This window comes from Heptranchias perlo, unplaced genomic scaffold (assembly GCF_035084215.1).
Source record: "Heptranchias perlo isolate sHepPer1 unplaced genomic scaffold, sHepPer1.hap1 HAP1_SCAFFOLD_133, whole genome shotgun sequence".
Taxonomy (NCBI): domain Eukaryota; kingdom Metazoa; phylum Chordata; class Chondrichthyes; order Hexanchiformes; family Hexanchidae; genus Heptranchias; species Heptranchias perlo.
Genome location: NW_027138569.1, coordinates 1,115,906 through 1,125,084, shown reverse-complemented (window position 1 = coordinate 1,125,084; position 9,179 = coordinate 1,115,906). Strand labels below are relative to the sequence as shown.

The following is a 9,179-nucleotide window of genomic DNA, read 5'->3' as shown; positions in this document are numbered from 1 at the left end:
ACATGGAGAAAAGATGTTGTGCAGATCGAAGCTGAATATGAATTTATCGCAATTCACGCGATGTCATGAATGCAGAATGAAAATGCTGCTACATTGGGCGTTAATCGAACACTTGCTTCGTGTGTGGCAGGAAAGAATTCGATTTCCAAAACACCAATGCCCAAGTGGCAGGTGGCGGCATGTGTCCACTTGGAAACCTGCCTGAAAGAATATGCAGTCTTACAGGCCGAAAATGAGTGTGTTTGATGAGACTACTAAACCAACGCGGCTCCAGTGGCGCAATCGGTTAGCGCGCGGTACTTATATAACAGTATTCAGGCTCAAGAAATGCCGAGGTTGTGAGTTCGAGCCTCACCTGGAGCAGTTTAACCTTTTGCTTCTAACATTTCCACCGGAGTTCAAGGGACAGCTGGTCTGTTCCCTGAAGCATCTCCTTCTTCGTGTTCTCATGTGGGCACTGGAACATAAGGGTGAACTCTATGACATATCACAAGTGTTGTCAGCAGCTAAATGTGTTTACAACGCGCAAGACGCCTCATGCCACCAGCTGTTTGACGTGGCCGTCCGCCACAAATGCACTTGTTTATGCCCCAGTGTAACTATCGGGGACTTTCCAGACTCTGAGGACTTCACCGAGGACTGCGAGTGAATACGGTGCCTTGGAGAACCACAGGCTCAATTACCAGCCGTCGACTTCAGGGGTCCCCGACGGGCAGACGCACGTGAGCTTGTGATTGATTGTTTGTCTGTTACAGTACTTGTATGTTATAAGTGTTACAATAAAGTAGTACCTTTTACTTTCGCCTGTGTACTATATTGTCTCAGATCCAGAACCTGTGTTTAAAACAAAACACTACACAATACGACAGTGTAACCCTGCGATAAAACAATACACAGATTCGAGATAGAATTTACAGAAACGGGCCATTCGCCCCAACTGGTCTCTGCTGGTGTTTATGCTCCACACAATATTCCTCCAACTCCATCTCATCTAAAACTATCAGCATATCTTTCTGTTCCTTTCTCTCTCGTGTACTTATCTAGCGTCCCCTTACATATTTCTAAGATATTCTCCTCAACTACTCCATGTAGCAGTAAGTTCCACATTCTCACTACTGTCTGAGTAAAGATGTTTCTCCTGAATTCCTTATTGAAGGTATTGGTGACTATTTTCTACTGATCACCCGAAAATTTCGGCTCCCCGTAAGTTGAAACATCTTCTCTATCCCCACCTATCAAACCACGACACAATTGTAAAGACCTCGACCAGGTCACCTCTTAGTCTTCTCTCTTCTAGAGTGAAATGTCCCACACTGTACAGTCTTTCCTGATAGGTATAACCTCTTAGAATTGTTATGATCCTCGTGAATATTTTATTTTCGTTCTCCAGTGCTTCTATATCCGTTTCCGTAATATGGAGACCAGAACAGTGCAGGCCTAAAACGTCATCATTGAGAGCGGTTCGTCAATCCAGATCAAAGGGAATTCAGGATTGAGAAAGTCGGGGTGGACCGGCGCCACTCGCATAACAGGAAGTGTCGGGGCGGCAGTTGCCTTTCATGGACATCAGCTTGGATTTTTGTTTCACCCACAGCATCATTATTATGGAGCCCTCATCTGAAATATAAATCTGGGGGAACACAGCGTCATTATTATGGGGCCATGATCTGAAATATAACTCTTGGGGAACACAGCATCATTATTATGGAGCCATGATCTGAAATATAAATCTGGGGGAACACAGCATCATTATTATGGGGCCATGATCTGAAATATAACTCTGGGGGAACACAGCATCATTATTATGGAGCCCTGATCTGAAATATGACTCTGGGGGAACACAGCATCATGATTATGGAGCCCTGATCTGATATATAACTCCTGGGGAACACAGCATCATTATTATGGAGCCCTGATCTGAAATATAACTCCTGGGGAACACAGCATCATTGTTATGGAGCCCTGATCTGAAATATATCTCTGGGGGAACACAGCATCATTATTATGGAGCCCTGATCTGAAATATAACTCTGGGGGAACACAGCATCATTATTATGGAGCCCTGATCTGAAACATAACTTTGGGGGAACACAGCATCATTATTATGGAGGCCTGATCTGAAATCGAACTGTGGGGGAACACAGCATCATTATTATGGAGGCCTGATCTGAAATATAACTCTAGTGGAACACAGCATCATTATTAAAGAGTCGTGATCTGAAATATAACTCTGAGAGAACTCAAGCCCAGAACCTTTCAAATGTCGTTACAGTCTTGAACTAAAAGTCCAATGTGCTGTCCGTCGCGCCACAGAGCCCAATACATTTTACCTCTTCTTTCACTCTGTTCTTGTGAATCTGGGGACGATCTGATGTTGGGCAAACTTTTGTAAATATCTAAATTCTCCCTATTCCATTTTATTAAACACTTTCGTTCATATATTTCACACCAAGCTTGTTGTTGTAGTTAGGAGCGGGAGTGATATGTCATGAGAAATCAGCTTTTGCTGGAGGTAAATATAAATCACCACTGAGCAGGGAATGCTCATTTGTTAAATATCATTCACAAATCATCCTAAAAAATGGAGCACAATGTGGAAAGAAATTCGGGAAATAATTATAGTCGTCAAAATAATATTCGAGCTACACTCGCCTTGCATTAAACAAGAGAGGAATTAATTGCGGGGAATATTTGTGCAATGAGTTACTTCACCAGACGGTTGCTTTTATTACTCGTAGAGAAACACCAACAATTATGAGGAGATGCACAGACTGAATATCTGGGGCTCAATTCCATTGGATTCTCAACAGTCAGTATAATAATTTACAATTATTGATAAGGAAACCCGCAATCTTATTATTTAGCAGTGAGGACACAGATATTAAAAACGAGTGGCCCGACTGCTTCGGACTCATTCCCAAGAAATGACCGGACCAGAGGGGTTTAGAATTTCGCAAAACGGAGACTGGACATAGCAGAGTGTCCCAGACTCTGATCTGAGAATTGGACCTTCACTTGGTGTAAAATGGGTCACTCACTGAAAGAAATAAACCAGCATCAGCCCCGAAAAATCAACGAGTTCCGATATTAAGTGACGGCCCCGATAACCATTCAATTCTCAGACAGAGGCTGTTTTGGGTTTGACAAACTGTGAAACAGAGAAGTGTGGGATGATATAAAGTATTGTAAATTATCTATTTTAGTTTCAGATTTACAGTTTCTCTTCAATTGTCACTGACAGGAGCGGCTCTAACGGAGCTGACTGGCTGAGTAACAAGCTGCGATCAGTCATTGGCCTGTGCTCCAAACCAACTCGTTGGACCTGCTCATTTCAGCTCACTTCATTCTCAGCTACCGGGAAAATTACTGAAAGAGAAGATGTGAATAACAGCTGGAAAAAACAATGGTCTCCACATTGGTGGTCTGAGCTCTCCAACATACAGCAGTTAAGGGACTCGGTGAGTTTGATGTTCAGAGACAACACAGCACAGTTTCAGTCGTGCAAGCTCCATCCACTTATATTCATAGAATCACAGAAAGGTAACAGCACGGAAGGAGGCCATTCGGCCCATCGAGTCTGCGCCAGCTCTATTCAAGAGCAATCAAGCTCGTCTCACTCCTCCGCCCTATCCCCGTAACCCTGCAAATGCTTTCCCTTCAAGTACGTATCCAGTTCCCTTTTGAAGGCCATGATTGAATCTGCCTCCCCCACTCCCTCGGGCAGTGCATTCCAGATCCGAACCACTCTCTGTGTATAAAAGATTTTCCTCATGTCACCATTGGTTCTTTTGCCAATCACCTTGAACCTATCTCCTCTGGTCCTTGACCCTTCCGCCAATGGGAACAGCTTCTCTCAATCTGATCTGTCTGGACCCGTCATGATTTTGAAGAAGGTGGATGATTTTGAAGAATGACTTGTTAGAAGGATTATAGGGGAGAGTAGAATGTTTTTCAGTGGGTGGTGGGGATCTGGAATCACTGCCTGGAAGGTTGGAAGAGGCAGAAACCCTCATCACGTTTAAAAATTACGTGGATATCCACTTGAACTGCCTTAACTTATAAGGCGAGAAACCAAATGCTGGAAAGTGTGATAAGGCTGGACAGCCCTTATTTCGGCCGGCACAGACACGATGGGCCGAATGGCCTCCTTTTGTGCGGTAAATTTCTATCATTTCTATGATTCTATTTTGTTTCTTTTTCATGTGTTCCCGACACCAACTGTGTTAACTGATCGTTTACTTGAACGACAGAGTTTTCTGTCGCACTCACAGCTCAGCGAAGGGCGGTTTTCAAAATTAAAGCCGCAACTATAATGTTAAATATAGATAATGCCAAGAAATTAGTTTTATTTCTGTTCTTCCCCAGATAAATGTGTTATTTAGCGAGTGATCAGAAGACCGTTGATTTGTCTTTCTCACACCCTGCAATCTTGTGTTTGTGCAGAGTGTGATATTTGATGTCCCCTCGTCCCATTATATTGTGGGCAGAATTTGTTATTCAGACTCAGAGGGTGATATTTGAAGTCCGCTCTTCCCATGATATTGTGCGCAGATTTTGTTCTACAGACTCAGAGGGTGATATTTGAAGTCCGCTCTTCCCATTATATTGCGGGCAGGGTATTTTCTAAATGGTAAAAAGTTAAAAACAGTGGCTGTCCAAAGGGACTTCGAGGTTGAGGGACAGAGATCATTGAAGTGTCATGAACAGGTGCAGAAAATAATCAAGAAGGCAAATGGAATTCTGGCCTTTATATCTCGAGGACTGGAGTACAAGGGGGCAGAAGTTATGCTGCAGCTATACAAAACCCTGGTTAGACCGCACCAGGAGTGCTGTGAGCAGTTCTGTGCACCGGACCTTCAGAAGGACATATTGGCCTTGGAGGGAGTGCAGCGTAGGTTTACTAGAATGATACCCGGACTTCAAGGATCAATTTACGAGGAGAGATTACACAAATTGGGGTTGTATTCTCTGGAGTTTCGAAGGTTGAGTGGTGGTCTGATCGAACTTTATAAGATTTTAATGGGAACAGATAGGGTGGATAGAGAGAAACTATTTCAGCTGGCTGGGGATTTTACGAGTCGGGGACACAGTGTAAAAATCAGAGGCAGACCTTTCAGGAGCGAGATGAGAAAAACATTCTACACAAAAGGGTAGTAAGAGTTTGGAACTCTCTTCCGCAAACGGCAATTGATATTAGCTGAATTGCTAAATTTAAATCTGAGACAGATAGATTTTTGGCAACCAAAGGTTTTAAGGGATTTTTTTTTTATTCATTGATGAGATGTGGGCGTCGCTGGTGAGGCCAGCATTTATTGCCCATCCCTAATTGCCCATGAGAAGGTGGTGGTGAGCCGCCGTCTTGAACCGCTGCAGTCCGTGTGGTGACGGTTCTCCCACAGTGTTGTTCGGAAGGGAGTACCAGGATTTTGACCCAGTGACGATGAAGGAATGAAGATATATTTCCAAGTCGGGATGGTATGTGACTTGATGGGGAACGTGCAGGTGGTGTTGTTCCCATGTGCCTGCTGCTCTTGTCCTTCTAGGTGGTAGAGGTCGCGGGTTTGGGAGGTGCTGTCGAAGAAGCCTTGGCGAGTTGCTGCAGTGCATCCTGTGGATGGTACACACTGCAGCCACAGTGCGCCGGTGGTGATGGGAGTGAATGTTTAGGGTGGTGGATGGGGTGCCAATCAAGCGGGCTGCTTTGTCTTGGATGGTGTCGAGCTTCTTGAGTGTTGTTGGAGCTGCACTCATCCAAGCAAGTGGAAAGTATTCCATCACACTCCTGACTTGTGCCTTGTAGATGGTGGAAAGGCTTTGGGGTGTCAGGAGGTGAGTCACTCGCCGCAGAATACCCAGCCTCTGACCTGCTCTCGCAGCCATAATATGTATAAGGCTGGTCCAGTTAAGTTTCCGGTCAATGGTGATCCCCAGGATGTTGATGGTGGGGGATTCGGCGATGGTAATGCCGTTGAATGTCAAGCGGAGGTGGTTAGACTCTCTCTTGTTGGAGATGGTCATTGCCTGGCACTTATCTGGCGCGAATGTTACTTGCCACTTATGAGCCGAAGCCTGGATGTTGTCCAGGTCTTGCTGCATGCTGGCTCGGACTGCTTCATTATTTGAGGGGTTGCGAATGGAACTGAAAACTGTGCAATCATCAGCGAACATCCCCATTTCTGACCTTATGATGGAGGGAAAGTCATTGATGAAGCAACTAAAGATGGTTGGGCCGAGGACACTGCCTGAGGAACTCCTGCAGCAATGTCCTGGGGCTGAGATGATTGGCCTCCAACAACCACTACCATCTTCCTTTGTGCTTGGTATGACTCCAGCCACTGGAGAGTTTTCCCCCTGATTCCCATTGACCTCAATTTTACTAGGGCTCCTTGGTCCCACACTCGGTCAACTGCTGCCTTGATGTCAAGGGCAGTGACTCTCACCTCACATCTGGAATTCAGCTCTTTTGTCCATGTTTGGACCAAGGATGTAATGAGGTCTGTAATGGCATCATTACCCTGTTTACAGGTATTGTCTCATCATCAGCATCATGACACTGTTAAAAGAGAATCTCACCATCAGCATCATGACCCTATTTTTTAAAAAAGTCTGACCATTAGCATCATTGCCCACTTAAAATAGCATCATGACCATGTTTAAAGAGAGATTCTCTCCATCTTCATTATGACACTGTTTAAAAGGAGCCTCACCATGAACATCACGACCCTTTTTAAAGAGTGTCTCACCATCAACATCATGGCAGTGTTTATAGAGAGTCTCACTATCTGCCTCATCGCCCTGTTCAGATTGAGTCTCACTATTAGCATCATGGACTGTTTCAAGAGCGTGTTTCACCATCAACATCATGACCCTGCTTAATGAGCGTATCTCTCCATCAACATCACGGACAGGTATAAAGAGAAAGTGGTACATATCGGTACCTACGACATAGGTAAAAAGAGGAACCAGGTCTTGCAAGCACAATATAAGGAAATAGGAAATAAGTTAAAAAGCAGGACCTCACGGGTAATTATCTCAGGATTACTCCCAGTGACACGTGCTCGTGTGTATCGGAGTGGGAGAATGGGCCAGATGAATGCGTGGCTGCAGGGTTGGTGCAGGAGGGAGGAATTTAAATTCCTGAGGAATTGAGACCGATTCTTGGGAAGGTGGGACCTGTACAAGCCGGATAGTTTGCTTTTCAACAGATCCGGGGCTCATATCCTCGCAGGGTATTGCTACTGCTGTTGGCGAGGGTTTTAACTGGAGTGGCAGGGAGATGGGAACTTGAGCGGGGAATCATAATAGAGTAAAGTTGAAAGCAACAAGGGAGAGGAGGATCAAGAGAAATTTACAAAACAAACAGTACAAATGGTTGTTCAAGAACAAGTGAAAGGGAAAAGCGTAGAGCAGCAGAAAGAAAATGTACTTTTGGCACTACAGATAAAGTATAACTAGAAGGTGTAAAGCGATTAATCCAGCATCATAGCTAAAGGTCAGGCTGGGGTGTGTGGCCCAACTAAGAGTTCGATATACAAATACACGGAGTAGAAGGAATAAATTAAATGAACTACAGGTACAAATTCAAATTGGAGGTATGATATGATATGATAGCTATTACGGAGACACGGCTGCAGGAGGTGATGAAAGTAGTGGTCAGGGGAATGTCAGTGGATGTTATTTATATGGACTTCCAGAAGGCATTTGATACTGTCCCACATAAGAGACTGTTAGATAAGATGCAAGCCCATGGAATCGAGGGAAAAGTACGGATTGGTTAGGAAGTTGGCTGAGCGAAAGGAGACAGAGAGTGGGGATAATGGGAAGGTACTCACATTGGCAGGATATAACTAGTGGAGTCCCGCAGGGATCTGTCCTGTGGCCTCAATTATTCACAATATTTATTAACGACTTAGATGAAGGCATAGAAAGTCTCATATCGAAGTTTGCCGATGACACAAAGATTGGTGGCATTGTAAGCAGTATAGAAGAAAACATAAAATTACAAAGCGATATTGATAGATTAGGTGAATGGGCAAAATTGTGGCAAATGGAATTCAATGTAGACAAATGTGAGGTTATCCACTTTGGATCAAAAAAGGATAGAACAGGCTACTTTATAAATGTTAAAAGTTAAAAACAGTGGATGTCCAAAGGGAGTTCGGGGTTCAGGAACATAGATCATTGAAGTGTCATGAACAGGTGCAGAAAATAATCAAGAAGGCAAATTGAATGTTTGCCTTTATATCTAGAGGACTAGAGTACAAGGGGGCAGAAGTTATGCTGCAGCTATACAAAACCCTGGTTAAACCGCACCTGGAGTATTGTGATCAGTTCTGGCCACCGCACCTTCGGAAGGACATATTGGCCTTGGAGGGAGTACAGCGTAGGTTTACTAGAATGATACCCGGACTTCAAGGGTTAAGTTACGAGGAGAGATTACACAAATTGGGGTTGTATTCTCTAGAGTTTCGAAGGTTAAGTGGTGATCTGATCGAAGTTTATAAGATATTAAGGGTACAGATAGGGTGGATAGAGAGAAACTATTTCCGCTGGTTGGGGATTTTAGGAGTAGGGGGCACAGTCTAAAAATCAGAGGCAGACCTTTCAGGAGCGAGATTAGAAAACATTTCTACACACAAAGGGTTGTAGAAGTTTGGACTCCCTTCTGCAAACGGCAATTGATACTCGCTCAATTGCTAAATTTAAATCTGAGATCGATAGTTTTTTGGCAACCAAAGTTATTAAGGCATATGGGCCAAAGGCAGATATATGGAGTTAGATCACAGATCAGCCATGATCTTATCAAATGGTGGAGCAGGCACGAGGGGCTGAATGGCCTACTCCTGTTCCTATGTTCCTATGAATGGTCAGGATTGGGAACTAAATGTACCGGGTTATAAGTTTTACTGGAGAGACAGGGAAAATGGAAGAGGTTTAGGAGTATCCTTATTAATCAGAGATGAAATCACTTCAATGATAAAGGATGATATAACGAGAGGTAAGCACCAAATAGGGACCTTATGGGTTGAATTGAGAAATAGGAAATGATCTCAGGCTATGGTGCGAGTTGTCTATACGACTGCTGGCAGTAGCTCTGAAGTGCTAGATTGTATAAATCCAGAGATCAGAAATGCGTGTAACAAAGGCATAGTGGTCTTAATGGTAAAAGCAGACAAGCA

General features: G+C 44.0%; 1 non-coding gene across 1 annotated transcript; it reads left to right on the top strand.

Annotated features, from left to right (window-relative positions):
* The first annotated feature begins 267 nt into the window (after positions 1–267).
* trnai-uau (transfer RNA isoleucine (anticodon UAU)) lies at positions 268–363 on the top strand. The gene is made up of 2 exons: positions 268–305; positions 328–363. It is a non-coding gene; the product is annotated as a tRNA-Ile (tRNA).
* Positions 364–9,179: the final 8,816 nt, after the last annotated feature.